The following is a 21,354-nucleotide window of genomic DNA, read 5'->3' as shown; positions in this document are numbered from 1 at the left end:
TTTTTTTTTTTTTTTATCATTGAAGTATAATAAATAAACTTTAAGAAAAACACAAATATATAGCAAACACCGGTTATAATAGACGTGTCATGGCTGATAGTATAACTTCCGGCATCAGATAAAAAAACAACAATCTTTTCTGTAACTGAGTAACCATTGTTGTTCGAAGAAAACAATAGCTTTTGTTGAAAATATAATAAGAAAAAAAGGTTAAAAACATCATCAACGTGAAGCATAGATATGTAAATGAATGAAAATACGTACTTGGGACCAGTCAAACACTTTGAAATTCAAGAATTGGTTTTGTTTTTTTTATAAATCCATCGATAACGAAAACTGGAAAAACAAAATTGGTAAAGAAACTTACCGATTTGCCTTTCTCATATGAGCAATGGGACATGAGCATGTAGACCGCCTGTTGAACCACCTCAACTGTTCGTTCCTGCCCAGTCCCGAAATTTCAAAACCAGTCTTTAAATAAAAGGGCCATTGAAAAGGTTCTCCCCTACTCCATAGGAGGAGAAATAATTGGAAGGGGGCTGGAGGGCTTCGGTTGTGTAATCTTAAGTCTTAGCTCTCACGTTTAAAACCAAAAAAAAAATCAACATCGAATAAATAATGATCCTAAGAAAGAATAATTTTTTCTCTTCTCCATTTCAATATTAAATAATAATGACAAGGCGTGAAAAAGTAATGAGTTTCCACGTGGTCTCGAAGAAATTAAAATTTCCGTAATTAATTCTACGACCAGCATGAATAATTAATTTAGGCATAAACTGTATCTTTAAGTACAGAGATGAAGGAATCATCTTCAGGCTTCAACATATTTTTTCTCTATTTTACTTTTTTAACAAGGAAGCCCTCAAAAAAGTTTCTTATTTACAATTGTAATTTCCCATGGAATATTTTAACATGCACCAGGTGAGGAACAGGTGGTCGGGCGTATTAATACACGTAACACAATAAAAAGGAATTAAACATGGGATAAATACATAGTAAAACACTTTAATTTTAAAATGTTTATTAATTATATTGCTTAACTGTCTTCAAAAGCATCTCTATAAAATAATTAACTCACTAAGGGAATATACAATGAAACTTAATATTATTACATCAGCATTTATTATGATTCATTAGGTATTTTATCGGCTATTTACAAAACCTTTTAACTTAATTTTTTATTATAAGCTATGTTTTGAGTGAATCTTAAAGAATATTTATGCATTAGTTAACTGTAGGCAGTTTTGAGAACCAAAAATTTGTAATGACTAACGTGTTTTTATCGCACCATTTTTTGGTTCTCTTCAACTATCAACAGAGAATAAACCCATCAATCAAATTTGAAGATGTATTCAAAAGTTAACTTATGACAATATTGTTAGGAATTAAGGTCACGAAATGTAAGCATTCAAACATCAACCGGTGCGCGGTGGAAGACCTAGTTAACCTTGCTCCATATCAAATAACCATTATCAAGCTTATAGGGCTTTCATTATTCAATGGAGAAATGATTTATGACGGCGGGGAATGTTAAGAGACATGTATGAAGAGAGGGATAGGAGAAAACTGGTCCCAGCACTTGGTCCCATGCAAGTAGCAGCTAATTATTATACAGAAGGCACTTGCTCTCAAGGACGTAGACATTTTTTCGCTATGCGGTCTATCGCACCGCCGCTAGGGCACACCATCCCATATCAAACCGTTATTACTATCACTTGTTGCTCACATCCTATCATAGTTATCCCTCCTAATTACAAATATACAAATTAACTATGGGTCAACTGATAAGAACATACATAGAAATAATTCATATTTATATCACTGCGGGGTTGACAAATGAACCACTTACTTCATGAATGGAGCTAGCATGAATAGGCGATAACGTGCACACAACTGACAGATCAACAAGTATCAATCGATACAATTTAAATGATAATAACATGCCCATTTCTAACCTGAAAAAGTTCTTCTTTCCTGGCCGAGGACCGTTGAAATTCCGTTGGGACATGAGGAATTGGGTGTAGATTGACATAAATGGTTCGGTGAATTGAACTCAATATATAATGTGTTGTGGGGGATTTCAAAAAATGATAAAAAATAAATAATTAATTAAAATACTACGTGTCCGAAACTAGTTTTTGTTCGCGTGATGGGAAAAATAAGGGCGTCACCCGTAGAGGTTAGGTCTGGGCCTTCGCTTTTCGCATCCTGTTGGTCGGTTGTCGCGGGTTTTAGGGGTTAGGGTACGGGGCTGCCGAGACCTTCAATTTTTAATATCGGTCTATTATAGAAAAATTTGAGGATGAAAGATGTGACTCTATGAAAATGTGATGAGAAAAAACAGAAAGGAAAGGGGCGAAGCGGAGGCCCAGGCGCTCGGTCTGACACTACTGCTCCCCTCCACCGAGCCGGGGCCCAGTGTTGCCATTCCCCACTACCACAACGAAAATGCCCTCTCTTTACTACCCGCTCCCTAATTGTCCCTATTGCATTTTATTACCTTGATTAACAGCTATAAAACGTCTATTGATCACAAAACTAATAAACTGCTATTCGTAGAGTAATAAATGACGCTGAAATGGGTAAGCAAATGACGTAGAGACCGGCCACGTGGTTTTTCTGGCCGTCTCTCTCTTTCTTGGAATGAGTCATATTTTTTTTTCTATTGATAACATATCAGCAATGAATCATTCTTGTTTCAAAGTCCAAACCATTTTTATATCATATAATATATTAGTTAATATAACTAATAAAACATTATAATTAAATAAAACAAAAAAAAAAATATTCGTAGTAAGCTTTAAAATAAAATATATATAATTGAATACCAACGAAGGGTACAGATTGCACAAGAATTAAATATATAATTTCAAATTTACAATAAATATTTAAATCTCAATTACAAAACACCGAAGTGGCAGCTTTATATTAAAACAGATTATTAATTTAATTTGAATTTTTGGTACTATATTATCACAGGGAAAAATGATTTTTTCTAAGAATAGCTGTTTTTGTAAGAAATTCATTTATCTCTTAGCAGTCTAGCACCAAAACTATAAAACAATTAAACATTGATTCGACTAATATTGGAATACAACGCCTCATTATATGAATAAATCAATACTAGTATACTCGTCCATGACTTTTTTTTATGAAGATATTCATATATTTTGTTTTCATACATTTTTTAATGAATCGATATTTTTTAAACTACATCAGATATTTTTGAGTGTAATATTGGTAAATTATCCCAAATAAGAAATTTTTAAAACATTAAAATTTGACCAATTTGCGAGGGAAATAATAATAAAAAAAATTCGCAAAATACTAGAAAAAACTCGACGATTGAAATTTATTATTATTGTAATTTTTAAACAATTATATGAAAAACAAAAAATGTTTAGTTTCGTTTTTCCGATAATCCATTTAGTACTTCAAGCTGCTGTTTTGAATTATCCCTATTCTTTAGACATTTCAATTCTGAAAGGTGAAAATAGTATTTACAATAATAAAAAGGCAGCGTAATATTTTAAACCAAATGTCTGTTTTTCTTTTAAAAATTTTTGAGGTTAATTACTTCCATCATTTGAAATAAATTATTATATATTTATTCATTAACAATTGTACAACGTTTCGGGACCACTGTCCCATATTCATGCACTATAAAAACCTCATGATTTCATATGGGAAATCATGTCCACCATTTGTGCATCTTCACTTCTCTCTGGCGTCTGTTTTTCTAAACAACGTTTTTGGTATTGGGTCATATCAATATACGACTTTTGTGATTTCACTTAATTTCTGTTTTCAGTATACCTCTGCAATATTTTTATTGAATAATGTATACCAATGCTTTCCTTGAGTAGTGTTTTGACAACAAAAAAATTATTGTATTTTGTACTTCTGGGCCCTGTTTCATAATAAAGTACAAACTAATACTATTAGTCTTGTAGATTTATCTTAATTCAATTACACAGACTTGTACAATAGTAACATGTACTTTAGTATTTTTTAATTCCTGTAATATCACTAATAGTTATCCCTATCATGAAAAAAATAAGTTTTAGTATTATTACCACACTAGTTTCTACACTTGTACTATCAACTAATACTATTAGCTTTCATTATGAAACAGGGCCCAGGTATTCTTTACTTTAGATGGTACCGAAAACTAGTTACTTTGACAACTTCTAGAGTCTAGAATCTTGACAGTATATAGAGGGACCACAGTAGAGAAAGAAACCATTGTCTATACTATACTATCTTGTGAACACATCCATTTAAATTTTTTTGTTAAATGGGCAACTGTTCAAACAAAGTAGCGATATGGATCGAATTATATATTGTATATTTGACAAATATACAATGATTAATAGTTTTACAAAACTTAATGATAAAAAGCAACGTTAGAATTTTAATAATAATGTATTACTTAAAATCATTTAAATCAAAATAGCAGAAATATTTTGTTTTATTTTATATTTTGTCAAATAGATTGTTTACTATAGCATTATTTAGTTAATATGAAGAACATTTAAATTTTATTTGCTCATTATATTGACAGAATTCTATTATGATCCATTAAAATGTCAATCAAAATGAAATTTATGTTGTTGTAATTACAATCGTACTATAATAACTAAAAAAATACAAATAAAATGCTTTATTCCCCACCAATTCACAATTATACACTCACTCAGTCTTTATTGAGACATTAATTCTTTTAAAACTAATGATTAAGGTGTCCCCTTGAGAAATGATTAGTCATTAATGTGTGATTAAGTCTGATTTTTATAACCTCTATTACTGAGTGGTATTTAGTGTATATACAAATTTCATTATTCGGAGCAAACTAAAATATAATAGAAGAAATGGTTTATATTGTTCCGATAAAAAATTAAAACTGATTTATATTTTATGGCTGTTTCAGACCAACTGTTGCAAGTACAAAGCTTTGACAACGTAAGCAAGACTGCATCGGATCTGCTGTTGAGATGAAAATGAACACCTTGAAGACGTTTACACTATCCAATCCTACTAATCCAACGAGCATTCATAATGACGAGCTATAAAACCACAGACTATTACGACATAAATTTAATATTATTTAATGTAGAAGAACGTAATGGGTTGCGGGAATACCGCGACGCAAGATTAACAACTACGAAGTTATTACAAGAGCTAGCACAAATTATAAATAGAGAAAACGCATTCGAGTACATATTCAGAAAAATATGATTTATTTCTTAGTGCATTATAACCTATATTTTTTTCACGGAAGTCGTAGATTTTGTATATAAAAAAAAAAAAGCTGTAAAACCCACTATGAACGAAAACAGTGCTGGTGCAGCATGCATCAAAATGAATTGATTTTACCAATACAATAATTTCGCACTGAGAAAATAATACTTTTAAAAGAGAAATAATTTTTCTATTCATAAATCAAAAAAATATTAATTATACAGTTAATTTTAAAACATGCAAAATTAATTGAAACTGACATTATGCAGAAATTTCAAGTAAAATTAATTTGTGAATAATATGGTTAAATTTTCTGTTCCTATTTATAACTAAGTTTGATAGAATTTTTAATAATATAAGAACCAAGAAAATAGTCCAAAATATAGTTTGTAATAAAGTGATAATGTGCCTGACCTAATTGTGAGGAAGGTTAAATGATATTGTTGTTAGAGACAAATATAGACAATCAAACATAAAATAAGACAAAATATTAATAAATAAATATGTATTATCTTATTGGTTGGTTGTTTGATAGGTTAATTTTGACTGCATTATATTAGACCCGTGCAGAATAGCCTGCATTTTTTAAAGAGTTGATGCAAGGTTGTGAAATCAAATCTAATGTAGTCTAATTTATAATTGATAATATTTTTAAAAATTGTTAATAATAAAACTGTTATTTAATGGATAGTCCTTGATGATGGCCAGGTAGGCCGAAACGTTAGACAGATGAAGTCAATATAAAGAGCGTTGGAATTTTATGAATATAATTTATTTTAATTGAATAATATAAACGTGTTTCGTTTTCTTTTAATACTTATACGGAAAAATATATACTCTGAAGTAATAAAGATTTCACATACTCGTTTAATGGTGAGAGTAGCATTTACAATTCTCATACCTTACAAGACCTTAGTATTGACGACACAAAATCTAAATATAGGCAGCAGACGTCAGAGAAACTTGAATTTAACATATATTTTTTCTACAAGCTCTTATGACTTTTTTATTTATTTATCGTAAATGCAATAGATACTTTTAGTTTTCAATAGAGAAATCTTAAAGGAGCTGCAAAAATAAATACTAAGAGAGGGACTTATTAGTTATAAATATATTCCACATAGAAATATAATCCAAAGAAGTATAAAATAAAAAAAGCCTACAACCGCATTTTATCATTATGCTGATATTGGTTATCTTTATTACTAATAAGAATAGAACGCTCAAAGCTCCCTGATAGAAAAGGAATTCTTATCTACGTTTATCTGAGACATGAACATACTTCACGATAACTGACAGATAACTAAGCGATTGTTATATTGACTAAGGACTAAAAGAAAAAATATTATAATAAAATCGGCCTAACACATAGAAAATAAAAAATAAAATGTACTAAGTTCTAAGCTTTACGAAGAATGTTTGAATAACTGACAGTTACTTAAAAGATCAGAATTTCAAAAATAGAAATTAATTTCGTAAACTTAAGTAACCGGGTCATTAAAAAAAAAACTCAATTCTCACTATATTGTCATTGGAAAAAAGGTTTTTTTTAAATTTATTTTATTTAATACAGAATAAAATATATTAAAAAAAAAATGCTGCCGGTGTGTCTAAAAAACATTCCACACCTAAAATCTGTATTCAAAGTCATTTCCAATGCAATAAAAGAGATACCTTCAAAAACCACTGCCTTATGCCCCGTGGTACTTACGAAAAAAATCAATTTCATTAATAAACTAATATATCAGATACATTTGGAAATACATCAGTGAGTATGAATAATATGTAATATAATAATAATATAATGAATAATTGATGGATTTGCTGTAAAAAGAAATCGGCTCGAATTTTTAAGTTAATTTTTTTTTAATCTGAAAATTCAAAATTTTAAGTTTTGTAAAAAAATGTTTTCAGATCAGCTCCTACATATTACATATTAGGATAAGTGTTATATTCAGCCAATAATATAACTTCAATTGGGGGGTACCAGGAACCTCCCCCCAATAAATTAAAAACCCTGAAATTGAAAACTTCTATATTAATGAATCTAAATTAAACAGCAAATAATACGGCAAAAACTTTACTAAAAGAGGTTATAACGCTCAAGATAGATTAGTAACGCTATCGTGAGAGGTCAATTTTCCAAAAGGTTTTATGAGTACTCATTTCAAGGAATACACTTTAGAGTAGTGATGTCATAAACCAGTATTTTACAGTTTTAGGAAAGACCAACCCAGTTTCAAATAAGTACTGAATGCACAGTATCGATGCCAAATAGAAGCAATATTAAGTAATAATCATCAGGTAGCCAAGTAGATAAATAAAACTTATTGAAATACTCGTAACTGTTACTTATGAAAATCGGTAACAGGTCCAAAGTTCAGTAACTCAGTAAAGTAACAGTTATACAGCTAACTCTTTCTTACTGCTGGTTAGCAGTTAAATTGCTTAAGGAGTACACTACCTTAGCCCACTTACAACATATCAGAAGAGAAATGACTACGTTTCGAGGGCAAAAAAATAATGGCGAAGATTTGTCAGACATAGGTTCCTGTACCAAAGAAGTACAATGACCAAAGCTTCACTTATGATTCTGATATTCCTAATAAGGAGTCTCATCAGCTGCCTTTTGAATGAGTCATTCCTGAGCTTTGACTCACTGGTGTCTCAATGCTCTTTGAGTCATTGGTAGGTACGAATGATGATAGTGCAGCTATCGATTTTTATATCGAGATTTATATGCTTCTTTTCGACCCTTCGTCAAAGTTGCATAATCGTATCTACTGTTAACTCGATGAACTGCTAGTTATGTTAAAATAATAACCCGAAAATGAGGAATGAATTCCACAGATAACTTTATCAATAAAAATTTGCTGATTTATTTACTATAGCACACAATGCAGAAACAACATGCTACTCACTTTCAACTAAAATTCTTAAGTATAACCTGTACCCTCTTGAATTTATTGATTTAAAGATAATTATTAGCTGACTTTAGGTGATTATATCAATTTAGAAATAAAATTTACAAGACAGTAACGTGGAAAATGTTCTCTAGTTGATTTAAAAAAAAAAATATTCACGTTAATTTTATCCGAGGTGATGAGGTTATAAGGACGTAATTCCCCCCCCCCCTCCTCTCCACCCCATTACAGTTTAGAAAAGAGTTGAGTTTCAACTGTTTCATTAATGCTTAATAGAAAAAAGTAATATGTGAGACAAGAATCATCTTCGATCTTGGTTTGATTCAGTACAAACAACTATTATTTTCGGGGAAAAAAAAACGATAAAAATGAGCGACATCTGACAAACAAGTCGCTTCAACTCGAAAGAGGTTAAATATTTACTACAGTTTATTAAGGCATGAACAAATAACTGAGTCACCTTATAAAGAGTACCGTCTGTAGCTTATAGGAAAAAAATTTTTCTCGAAGATATCAAGACAATAAAAAGACAAAGGCCGAAGTATCGATACTTGATATAAGAAAATGGACAGACATCTACGAAAACACCTATAACCAATTTGAGACTAAGAAGACGATTCAAGATATATTTGGTCAAAAATCCTCTTGTTCTTGCAAGTGAGTCTAGACGTCTATTATTGTCTAAATAAACATCAGGAATAATCAAGATGCAGTAGGAATCATTCTTTTAACGTGTATTTTTAACTGGGATCGAGCCATAAATCAGCAAATGCTCTACAAATCCTACCACCTTAGATAAATGATTAACTAACTAGAATTTCTCTTTCTCAGCGATATTCGTATACATCATGAACTTCCGAGAATATCAATATAAATAGATTCAATATATATTTATAGATATCAAATGTGAAAATCTACAGTTTTAACTCCAAGGTACCAATTAAAGAATCTGTTAGACTGAACAGATTAAAATAAGTAAAATGAAAAAAAAAATATATATATATATGCTCAGCCCAAACTGTGCGTTTATCGTGCAATTGATACCGGAGTTCAAGTTCAAGCAATAACTTAAAATTAAGTTGTTGCTAGGTATAGATTTTACTAAAACTATAAGTAACGTTTCCGTTCCTAGAGAGCCGGTAGCCAGTACTACGCTGTCACAGGTTAGCGTACCGTCGCGGAGCAAAGAACTTACGCACTCCGGATCCATTATTCAAGGTCGCCGCTAGGGAGCGTCGGCGCACACGCACGGCGACTCAAGCCGCCAGGAAGAGAGCCTAGAAGAATCAATATAGAGATTTCCGTAGCTTTTCAGACAAATAAGCTACATGAATGAGGGGGCCGCCGTACGGGGAGGGGGGGTCGATACAGGCGTGGCCCAGGTTGAACGACCTCACCGCCACTCTTAGGGAATTTAGCTTTTTTCCCTTCCATGGCAGCACTGCGCGCCTCTCCACGTGGCTCCCGGCACACACCCATTTCCTTACCTCCATTGGCTTCTTACAGTTAGCTCTTCCTTTAATCGGTCATAATACTCACCAGCAAAATTACTATTTTCTATTTTGCTCTCATCTAATAGAGAGGACCAAAATCAGTTTTCCAACAAGCCGAAGACAATAATAAATTTATATAAGATCTTTGATTTTTCAGCTTTATAACTTGGAAAAAAAAAACAACCTTGAAACGTAATAGGAAAGCACTATAACATCATAAAAAAAGTAATTGCTAAAAGGACAAGAAAACGTCCAAAACGTATGTAGAGTATTGTGAATGGATTAGTGGTGTAGCGTAGGATTTTGGCGCCCAATTAAGATGCCACATATGCCGCCCTTTACATCTCTTAACACAATAAGGTATATACTAATATATCCATACACAAATAGATATTGCAATGTTTTAACACCCAGTTTTTAGCACATTTATACATAATATCAGCTAATTTAATTTTTTGCTGTTTACGATGCATTACTACATTCTCAATTTAAATGAATGAAATGGATTTTGACTATACAAATAGAGTTTTGTGAGTTGGCATCGAATCTTTAAGTGAACAGAGGTTAATTATCTACAGTAAGAAACAATATAGGGCCAAATACTCTGAATTTATAAATTGCCTAAGATGAATTTATGGAAACTGAGCTCAGACGCTTTTAAGCCATCTTAGGAAATTAATTCCTCTGGTGGAAACCGCAAAAGTTTAAATATAATTATCATCATAGCTCAATAATCCATGTATTCAGAAATATTTTGACGCCATATTCCAAAAACCTTAATTATATATGTCTTACACAGGTTTTTAAAATGATTTGGAACAGAAGTGGATATAAATTCCCTGGAAAATTACGGAACTACACATTGAAAAATTGAGAATGGCGAGGTTAAAACAAATATGAATAGTTATTAGGATTGATAACAACAGAATTACTAGTAAAGTATATAAAGGAAGAAGTAAACAATCGAAAAGTGGGAGTGTGTAGTATGAATGGATTTTGGGAGTCATCGAACCTTTCAGATTCTAAAATAAGAAAAAAAAATTGATAGTTCAACAGGTTAGGGCTCAGAGTTCTTGATTCAGAGCCCTGCAGGTTTGATTCCCATCTGGGTCAGTAGTGTAGGTCTTCGATGGAAGACAAGCCAAAAAAATATAGCTAAACCTATAAATAAAATCTTATTTAAGAACCATTTATAAAAACTGAGCTCAGACGCTTTCAAACCATCCTAGAAAATAAATTCCTCTGGTGGAAACCGCAAAAGTTTAAATATGATTATCATCATAGCTCAGTAATACATGAATAATAATCTGAAAGTTATCTAATGATGATCTGAACACTACGCCATGATACAAATATCAAATGATCATTAAAAAAAAAAATTAACTCTCTTTGGATGAGGAAAATACTAAATAAGATACAGTAAATTACTTTCATAATTCCATTATCATAACACAAACAATCTTGTGAGATCTTTAAAGCCTTGAAATCTAACTTCTTTGTAATTGTTTTAGTAGATTTCTCTTTGAGGTCATGTGAGAATTCATGAAATTGATGATATAATTATTATGTAAAAATAATGAAGTTAATATACATCAGTGTATTACACTAACCGAAAGTAAATAAGGAAATTATTATTATAAAAGTGAGTTATTTTTTTTACTGAAAACATCTTATGGTTTTCCGAACAGTTTGTTCGAATAAATTCGATTTGTTAATAATAAGTTTTAAATCCATACCTAGGCACAAAAAGATATCCGTAAAACTGATCTTGTTGGATGTGGTTCAGTGAAGTGAGGTTAGGTTTATTATTATTTAGGAAAAAATAAACAAGGTATTTTAGACTATTTCCTTCATCTGAACATTGTTCCTTAGTTATCATTAATTAAAAAATCACATACTTAAGTAAAAGTATATAATATTAGAGTTTACAAAGAACAACAAAAAAGTAGTTAAGAAAAAAACGGACTGAAGCGATGCGACTTCCCATGACGTCACAGCCTAACTGCAATTAACACTTTTTTAAATATGTCGTTTAAAAATAACATGTTTAGAGAGTCAGAATAGATTTATAAATTATTGACGAACGATTATCAACATTTAGAAGTAAAAATGGAAGAAAATTCATAAAAATAATGGAAACAAAATATAATGAAACATCTATTTAAACATTAGGTCAGCTTATCTTAATTACATACAGAAACTTAAACTAGATTGATATTACTGAGTAGAAATTGTGGTTTATAACTTCGCTTGAATAAATCTCCGTATAAACTAATATTACTATATATAGGAGCCATCAAAAGCCTCCTCGATAGGGCGGTTGTTCTTGGGGTAAAGGATCTGTGAAGAGGTTTAGGAACCACTCGAGGACCCCTCACAGCCTTCATTACCTCCTGCTTCCAGTTGTTTTCCTTCTTCAGTCATCAAGCTCAAGTGATGATAGAAAGTCTTAATTGCCTCGAAAGAAAAAAAAAAAAAAAGGATTTTCCATACCTCAAATCTCAGTAAGTCGAAAAATTATCCCACTTTGTACCTCTATGGATTTATAGATAAAATTGAATTCCTAACTCGAATATGAGACTATATAATTGGAAATGAATGCGATATGAAAAAATGAACCTTTAAACTCTTGGGACTTAGTAACTGGTAGTTAGTAAGTTAGACTTAGTAAGTTCTCACGAATATCACACTTTAGATAGATGACGCCAATGATGGTTTGTATTTACAGGTTTCTGCACATGCCCCCTATCTTAAAATTAGAGATTTAAACCAACATGGTTTATCTTGTGAGTTTTTTATACGTCACTCTTTTAACGATTGGACTATCAGTTTTTAGCATGCAAGTGTTTGTGGCTGATCTCCATTATAGTCAATAAATAGTCACAAATTCAATAAAACCTAGGACGATTTCAATTAAATTTTGTCATTAACCAGGTTTTCTGCCTATATTAACGTTCCCTTTTATTGTATTTTGTTTTTTAAATGATATTACAAACCGAAAATAATTTCCAACAATCGTTGATAATTCAATATCTGCACAATTGTTTCTCTGAAACACACAATGTGTTTATATCGACATTAATTGTTTTTTTATTAACCAAGCACTTACAGACAATCAAGACTTGCGACAAGAGACAAGACTGTAAACCCGGAATGGTATGTATCACAAAGAAAACTCGACGGCTCAAAATAGATTTTTATTCAACTTCAGAACTCAAAATAAAATCGACCTCCCTTGAACTTCGACTCGTTGAGTTTTGACAGCATTAAAAAAAATTAACTATAGAGATTTTGAGGTAAGTAACCAAGTGATAATATTTGTCAAGATATTCTATTTTAGTACATTTCATCCCTGAGGAGTATGACAATGTATAAGAGTGGTCTGAAGAAGGAGAGCTATTTCAAGCCGGTTCAAAGACATCCGACCTTTACGAGTTGGCTCGAAGACAATCGATCGCTGGGACTTGTTTACCGGGCTCCCGCCGTCGTTCGATATCTGGAAGTATCGATTTATCGTAACTATCGGAGTGCATCGAATTGCCTAAGGACTTTCCAAAGAGGAGACATGTTAAAACATGAATAGCTCATGAAAAAACAGCATCAAAGACATAATTCATCTGTAGTTATGTTGTTTGAAAAGCTTTTTTTTTTTTTTTTTTTTTTTTTTTTTTATAAAATTAACACAACAAATACGAAATTAATTCGTAAACATATTTCATTCGGATGGCATATCTTCTGGATTATTTAAAGCTTCCGAAGCATTTTGAAATATCATTATGGCTTTTGGTAAAGTGATTAAAAGAATTCTATATCTGTGGTTCTCCGGGCTTAAGTAGAATGATTTTTAGCCTCGACAAAAAACAAAACTCAATATTGAAGTAAAGTTTTTAACAAACTCTTTATTTAACATGCAGATCGGATTTTGTTGTTTTATTTCCAATTAAACAAACTTCATGAAAAATCAAAAGAAAAGGACCACTCCTTGCTAACAAAAAACAGTGCTCTTCAAGACCATAAGTATATTAAAGTAAAAAAAAATTATGTGATTTCAATGAAATTGAAATTTTATCACATATGATATATTCATCGGTCTTATTGTATATTATTCATTTTTAGGGCACTTGATACATTAAAACATAAAATATATATTCCACAATGAAAACGAGGTAAAATTTTTATTTCTCGAGTTATAGATAGATAGAAGAAAAACAAAAAGATAAAAATATATCTTATTGAAAGAAGAATCAATTTAAAGTTTAGAACTAATAAAACTAACATGAATTATTGCTACGTTTTTTAAAAATCTGCTGGCAGATATTGATAAAAAAGTCACCAAAAATAGATCATTTATTTTTACTGGATAATTTTGTCATAGTGGGACTTTTCATGAAAATATTTTGTTTTCTAATATTTGTGTACCTTTCTAGACCGCGTCACCCGGACCAGCTACCAGCTTCTTACAATCAATAATATTTTTATTCCTCATAGCTCTCAACTAAATTCCACTTTTAGAACTAAATTCCACTTTTTTTGTGGGTTATTGCTGAACGGTTTACTAGAATTTCTATAATACTTGATAAAAGGGGTTTGTAGACTGTAATAAACAGAACGATATAGTGGAGCTCATCGAAAAAATAAAATTAAAATACATTTTCTGTAGGCGTATACACGCGGCAGCTGCACAGCGAAAGTGACGCTGCTCGGGGTCAAGTGTTTTCATAACTGCATCCATTTAATGAGTGGAGCACTGTGTGCAGTCCATAGCTCCTAACGAATATTTCACCATATACGGGAGTCGAGCCTTTTCATCTTTTTTTTTCCTTCTTCTTTGTTCGGCATTATTCGATTATGTGATAATCTTGATTAGGGTTCCGGATCCGGGAGGAACCGGTTGTAACGAATAAAGTGGGACTTGGCCATTGTTGTGCCCGAGTGAACAAACAGATCAAACCAAACCTCAAATGGAATCACCTGATGGGAGGGATGTAAGTATGTCACTGTAATAAATAAACAGGAGCAAGTGAAAACAATACTTGTAAGGATGGGGGTGGAAGCACGTCATGAAACCTAAATTATACTATTTGGGTTGCTAGGTAACCGTGACGACATGAACTATTTACAATCTTTATTATCAGTCAAGGAAACCAAATAAATAACTTACCTACAAATATTAAATATCAAATCCTTTTAGATTAACACGTGGTATTTCAATATGTATTCCTTCCCTACTAGCATTTTTGGCCTTGCACTTATTTTCAAGTTGCATCTGATTTTTTAAATAAATTATTAAATTGGGGGATGTTCCACTCTGGTTGCCAACGCAATCTGACATTTTTTTTTATCAACTAAATCTGTAACTTAATAATTAGTGAAAATAAAAACTAACTACGATACTGAATGGAAGGAAGTGTAATTTTCGAATATTACAAAAACATCATTACAATTCTTATCATCTCCTTGGTAAGAAGTAAATAATATTAGAGTTAACTGAAAGAAAAAAAAAAAGTTGAGTCAAAGATTAATTAGGGAATTGGACCTCCTGTGACGTCTTCCACTACATATAAATGAAGTTTGAAAAAGTGAGAGGAATAAATTAAGAAAGGAAAAAGAATGTCTCCTAGGTTATGCACTGACTATTTAAACGTTTATTTTTAAGATTTAATCCATTACTTAGGCATTTGCCTATAATTTAGTAATAATTAAAACAGTCGTTAATCGATAATGATAATAACAATATTAGAGCTTATATAAAAAGAGCAACAGATAAACAAACCGTTAAGAAGAAATTATTTAAAGAAAAGAGACCTCCCGTGACGTCACAGCCCTAGCATAAATGGCATGTTTGAATAAGCGAACAGAATCAATTAAAATATGAAAAGAATTGTTTCTAGATAGTGACGCCTTATCTCAATACTGTCTAGTCTACAATCGATTTTTTCCATGTCAATTTATTGCTGTATCGTTTATGAATGGCTACCTCGTATGAAATTCTTTATCAAAAGGGTAAAACACACGTTTCGAAGCCATTAATCCTCTCAGTAATTAACGTGTGGTCTATATTATCAACAAATTTATTAAATAAATATTTTCCCTTTTAAGGTTCGTTAAAACGGATATTTTTACTTTCTCAGTAGCTAAGGTAAATATATATATATATATATATCTCGGGGCATCAAACCGTTAATCAAATACTTGTAAATACTTTAAGAAATGTACAAAAGTATGAACGTATTATCCTCGGCCATCAATATATATTTCGATAACGGCTCGTCCGACCTGGTCCATTCAGAAGAAGAATGAAGATAAGTGCAAAATAGACAGCTTAAATTTTATCAGATTCCGCCGAATACTTGCGCTGTCCAGGGATACACTTTTATTTTATTCTTAAACGACCAATCACTACCCTTGAAATATAGTTAATTACCAATTAAATAAAATTCGAATTCTAGCAATCGATTTAAAAAAAAGGGGGGTTAAAAACAAAAAAGTGAGGACGACAAAATATATTTAGGTTTTCTTGCTTTATTTTTACTATTTATGTGTAATCAAATATTAATTTAATTAAAATTAAAATAGATTCATAGCACTAGAAAGAGTATAAATAAGTGAATCACCAAAATAAAATTGTAATAGATGATTCATTCCCTGGTTAGGAGAAGGGAGAATCTATTTGGGACCGGAAGCAAGCAGTCAAAGTTCAAGGTGGTCGCTTCCTATGCCCGATCCAATTGAACATAGCTCTAAAATTTTCGATATAAAATCGATTCATAGCTTCAAATCGGTCATAGAGTTCCATAGAGGTAGACAGAAGGAAGAGAAGATGTTCTCAGTGGAGAGTAGGGAGCCGGGTGTCAATGAACAGTGAGTTCAAGTCAACGCCCTTTTATCACTCAAAACCAACTCTAACAAACAACTGGCGAACGAACAACTTATTTACCGCAAGTCATCGTTTGAATTTCAAAAGAAATATATGAAAAAAAAAGTCAAACTTATGCCAGGGATTGTAAAACATATATGTACCAGTCTTTCTTAAGGAAACTACGTTTATTAAAATTGTAAAAATTTCTAATGCAACTGCATATAAGTTTCTCTTTCATTATTAATTTTTTAACGATAGTTCATACATGATAAAATATAACGATGTTGAGAACACTTAATATGAGAAATTTCTGAAAATCATATTGTAATTTTATAAGCCATATTTAAAAACCTATGTTAGTAAAATCGGACGAAAAATGTTTTACGCAATGCTTTTTTTTGAGTTACGAAAACATATATTTCCCTCCTGTTTATAAAATAATTTTTAATCATTCCAAATATTTAATTGAAAGAGATTATTCTAAAATTATTATTTCATAAAAATACCTTTACGTAATTCTTAAATGAATAAGTGTTAGCTATGTAATTATAGTCAAGAGACATGAAAGGTTTTTGGGCGAAAAACTTAGGAATGCTTTGAGAGATAATTTGAGAGCTTGAAGGAACAAAGTATGTTAAAGCTACATGACCTACTTGCGCCTTGTTCAGTTCCTACTAGATAAGGAGTATCGCTAAAATAGGCGTTTTGTTCCTTGGCCTACATCTTTAGAAGTAAATAGTCTCAACCTTTATTTTTTATAACTTTATGAGCAAGTCTCACAAAACTCCCTATATCGTTAAAAACGAAAATGCGAAAAAACAAAACAAAAAAAATTCATCACAATTACTACCTAATTTCTAAAATATTTTAAGCATCTCTGCGGACTTACATGCTTTAAACTATTTCTTGTTTAGAAAAATAAATCAACATCATTGAAGTAAATTAGCCTAAATTTAAATTTTCGCGAAAATAAAGATGAATATAATCCGATTTTTATATTAATTTTCTTAGTGATTCTAATTTTTATTTATTTAGATTGAGTAAGAGAGCCTACTCAATCTATATTAATACAATTTTAAATGTTTATTCCTTGTATATCATCTCCGAATATTCTTTATTGATTGCTACACTTTTTTTTTCAAAACGTTCGGTAACATCCAGAGAAAGTTTATGACTATTAAAATGCTCCATTAATCCAGGAGAAATCTATTTTAAAAACTTTATGTGCGTATGACAAAAAAAATATTTATTTACTAAAAGAAAAATATATTAATACAGAAATGGTTTGAAGCTATTAAAATCCTCTATTTATTCAGAAGAGAGAACTCAAAATTAAACATTATTTAATAAACAAAAACAGTCATATTTTTTAAAAGTATTATTGAAGAATTGGGAGAGGCTGTCTCAAAAGTTTTACTTTGTATATAACTTGAAGGCTGTATACCCCCGAACATTCTAGAAGCTCATTTGAAAGTTAGTTCCGTATATAGATAGATCTTTAATGAAACAATATCGGCAATGAAACAAACAAAATAAATTTATTTTTATTTAGTTCATTTATTTGTTAGAACTGATGGATAACATCAGCTGTTTTACCATCCCTTACTCTTTCATTGCCATGGTTCGAGGCCAATCGATTTCTGTTCCACGTTTGTTATTGTAGTTTTTTTTCTCTCCTCCTCATCCCCTCCCCACACGGGGCAAACACAATCTCCCCGGAAGCCGTGGACTATAGACAATAACAAACTTCCCCCCTTTCCTGAAAAGCCCTACCCTCTAAAAATGACTGTCGCAGGAGAGAAGGTGTCGCTTGACTTTTTTTCAGCGGTTCACACACAAGTCCGGTTTACCGGCCGCAGGTAGCCCCAATCCAAAACAGCTTAAGCTGTCTTGTAAAAAGGGTCACTATTCTAAGCTACAATTTGTTGAAGAATTCGGCGCTAAAGAGAGAGAGAGAGAGGGGGGGGGCGTAGGAAAAAAACTTCGTCCTGTTTGAAACGAGGAACATGATAGTCGATTTTAGATATCGATGGGTGTAAGTGATAATTCATTGAGCACTGGAATTAAACCCATGTGGTACACCAAATATTATCATTGAATATATTATTCTATAGTAAAGGCTGTATACTACTGTAGAGGAACTTCACAAACTTATAAAAAACTCTATTTACTAAAGTCCAAACTTTTCAATCTTTTTTTAATCAAGACTGAATTTTTTTGATTAACTCCCTTTATTAATAAATCAGACTCTGTATCTGACAAAAGAACGTCGCGATGTGTATTTATTTTGATATATGAAAATTAAATAAAACAAAAAAAAAAAAAAAGAGTTAAATCCTTTTTAAGAACATATTTGAAAAATGAACTAGTTATTTTTAATAACTGCTAATGAAAATAACAAATGAATATTAAAATTACTATGGTAATAGTTCCGAGTGCACATCTAGCTGTGATTGGAAATGTTTTAACCTCTATCCCTAGTTGAACATCTAATCATAAGTATCATTAAAAATAAAAATAATTAATAGTCCCTCCGAGAACTAGGTAAGTATTAATTTCGATTAACTGTTATTATAAACAACGGTATTTTATTACAATAACGCTATAAATATAAAAACAATGGTGTAAGAATCCGGGCGGGCGGAGATGGGCTGACTATATTTAGACACGGGCGGGTCTAGACTGCTTCCAAATATACAACGACCGCCTGTAGACAGTTCCATCGGAGAGGATATTCTTGAGGATGCAGAGGACACGGTGAAGATATCCTGGAAGGGCAATCACCTAGGTCGGATAGCGGTATGTCTTCCGATCCGCGGCTACCTGGGGGTAGGAGTCCAATCAGAGTATAACAGGTTAATACTTAGCGGATCCCTGTGTATTTAGGGTCCAACAATAAAGTCCAATATAGAACTATTAATAACCTAGTATTCCAGTATAATTAAAAATTCTTTAAAAAAAAGCGGCTAAATGAAATTTTTAATTAGTAAATCAAGAATCTTGCTGAATTGAATGAAGAGATGTAAACTTCAATAATTTTAAAACCACAAAAATCGGGAAATTTGAGAATTTTAGTATAACATTTTACTCAAAAAGTTACTAAAATTTAAAACCAACTTAACTAAACCTATGAAGTTAAGAAATGGCTTATAATAAATTCTACATAATTCATGTTTAAAAAAAAAAAATATTGTAGTAAAGAGGCAGCTTTCACAGATGTAAGTTAAAAGTTTAAATTCAAAAGAATTGGTAAAATCAAAATAATGAATACAAAGAAACGTTCTTTAACCGACATTTTTTTCTTTAAAGGTCACAAGATACATATTTGAACCCCTCAATTCTGGACACGGACACAAATCTTATTTCTCATTTTTACTCCTCTATAACGGACACATTAATTAAATATGAATGTAAAAATCTCCAGAACAAAATATTGAAGCTAACAAATTATAAATGTATACAACAAAGCTTACTTGATCATAAGCAGGTCAAAGCTGAATTCTCGATTTGTAAATAATCATTTCATTATATGATCAAATATCAACAAAATAATCGATCAAGTGTACGTTATTTAAAAGTTTCATTATACTTGATATATTGGTAGTCTTGGGGTTATTTCATAATTATTTAGGTGAAATAAGTCATCAAAAATTATTTAATAATTGAAGTCAAAATTTCTTTTATCATTCACAACGTTTCGGCTTGTTTTTGTCATTTTTCATCAAAATAACTAACTGAAAATTAAAAAAATCATATGTTTCTCCTTAACTGATTATGTACAAATATATACATCATAATATAGTTATCATCGTAAAGTCGTGTCATCAGGGTAAAGGAGATGCTTAAAAATTTTCCCTTCTCTCACAAAACTGTGAAATGTTCAAATAAGCAAAAGAAATGTTAGGAGTCAATATCTATTTTTTAAAAATTAATAATTTGTATTAAAGCATACGATATTCGATTGTGTATAACAAATTATTCATTAAGTACCTAAACTTGGATTCTGAGATTTGTGTATAGAAGGTTAATTAAATAAAACCTTGAGCCAAACCCAGAGTTGGGAAATAATGCTTGATTTTTTACCTGCGACAAGCCGTGGTTTCGCAATGTAACCTTTTTTGTTCCTACAGACCTTCGGGTTTTTTTGTTCAGTAAATCCCGTACAGTTGGTCGACCACTTTTTTTTTTCATATGATTCTTAGCGGGTTGGGTTGGAAGTCTTTTATTGAATTGGAGTCGTATTTTAACTTCAAAGATAAAAATAAAAAAATGCCGAAAACTAATAATATTTTATTATGAAAAATAACCTAGATTTATATCGTATTGTAATTATGTTAAAAACTAAAAAAATGAATTATTATTAACACAAACTTCAATGATCCACTTTTAGTCTTAACTTTTAATTTTAAAAAACTTCCAACGTTTCGCCTCTTAGGCCATTTTCAATTAGACAATCTTAATCATTAAATTGTCATAATTCAATGAGTAAGGTTGTCTCCTGGAAAATGTCATATGGGCCGAAACGTAGGAAGTTTTTTTAAAATAAAAAGTTGGGAGTAAAAGTAGATCATTGAAGTTTGTGTTGATGATAATATAAATTATCATTCTAAATTTATTAAAATCATTGATCTAAAAAAAAATTTTTTCTCACTTTAGATTCATAAATTTATAATACTTAATAGCAGTTCTAAATCAATAAATAGTAAATTAGTAATTTAACATAATTATTAGTTTTTAAGAAGGAATTTATATTATTTTTATTATACCAATTTATATGTATTTAAATGATAACTTACTGAAATTATAAGTTAACAGATGAATCATTTAAAAATTAAAA

The 21,354-nt window shown here is 30.9% G+C and overlaps 1 protein-coding gene across 1 annotated transcript in view; it reads right to left on the bottom strand.

Moving 5' to 3' along the window:
- Imp (IGF-II mRNA-binding protein) overlaps positions 1–21,354 on the bottom strand; it is a gene marked incomplete in the record, with an annotated part of 198,720 nt that overhangs the window by 16,212 nt on the left and 161,154 nt on the right.

Source organism: Halyomorpha halys, unplaced genomic scaffold (assembly GCF_000696795.3).
Source record: "Halyomorpha halys isolate HHAL.00 unplaced genomic scaffold, Hhal_1.1 Scaffold1036.1, whole genome shotgun sequence".
Classification (NCBI taxonomy): domain Eukaryota; kingdom Metazoa; phylum Arthropoda; class Insecta; order Hemiptera; family Pentatomidae; genus Halyomorpha; species Halyomorpha halys.
This window is presented reverse-complemented; position numbering and strand designations above follow the sequence as displayed.